Genomic DNA, 1,041 nt, shown 5'->3' with positions numbered 1-1,041 from the left:
CGGATTTTTCAAAAATTCGACAAGGAAAAACCAAAAATTCCTGAATGCGGTCCATAACATCACTCGAAAGATAAAATCGGCTGCTTTAAGTGAGGAAAAACTCACTTGATTAGGAAACTTCTGAGAGTTTCCAGGGTGTTTTCAATTACAAAGAGAAAGCGATTGGCCGTTGGAATAGATAGACGGATTTAACAAAGTGTCAAGGACAAACCAAAAATTTCTCAAGCCTGCCCAGAACATCATTGGAAAGAGAAAATATGCGGCTTTAAATGAGGAAAATCTCACGTTAATAGGAAATTTTTGGGAGTTTTCAGGATTTTTTTAGATACTAAATCAAAGCGACTGATCGTTGGACAACAGGGATTTTTCTAAAATTCGACAAGAAAAAACGAAAAATTCCTGAATGCGGTCCATAACATCACTCGAAAGATAAAATCGACTGCTTTAAGTGAGGAAAAATTCACTTGATTAGGAAACTTCTGAGAGTTTCCAGGATGTTTTCAATTACAAAGAGAAAGCGATTGGCCGTTGATATAGATAGACGGATGTTTAAAAAATTTCAAGGAAAAACCAAAAATTTCTCAAGCCTGCCAAAAAAATGCGTCTTTAAATTAGGAAAAACTCACTTGAATAAGAAATTTTTGGGAGTTTTCAAGATTTTTTTAGTAGATACTAAATCAAAGCGATTGATCGTTGGCCAACACGGATTTTTCAAAAATTCGCCAAGGAAAAACCAAACATTCCTGAATGCGTGCATAACATAACTCGAAAGATAAAATTGGCTGCTTTAAGTGAGGACAAACTCACTTAATTAGGAAACTTCTGGGAGTTTCCAGGATGTTTTCAATTAGTAAGGGATAGCGATTGGCCGTTGTTATGGATAGACGGTTTTAAAAAAATGTCAAGGAAAAACCAAAAGTTTTCCAAGCCTGCCCAAAATATCACTTGAAAGAGAAAATTTGCGGCTTTAAATGAGGAAAAACTCACTTGAATAGGAAATTTTTGGGAGTTTTCAGGATTTTTTTAGTAGATACTAAATCA

This window comes from Dendroctonus ponderosae, unplaced genomic scaffold, assembly GCF_020466585.1.
Source record: "Dendroctonus ponderosae isolate FM_Combo_2020 unplaced genomic scaffold, Dpon_F_20191213v2 Dpon_F_20191213_3, whole genome shotgun sequence".
In the NCBI taxonomy this organism is placed as follows: domain Eukaryota; kingdom Metazoa; phylum Arthropoda; class Insecta; order Coleoptera; family Curculionidae; genus Dendroctonus; species Dendroctonus ponderosae.
Note: the sequence above shows the minus strand (reverse complement) of the source record.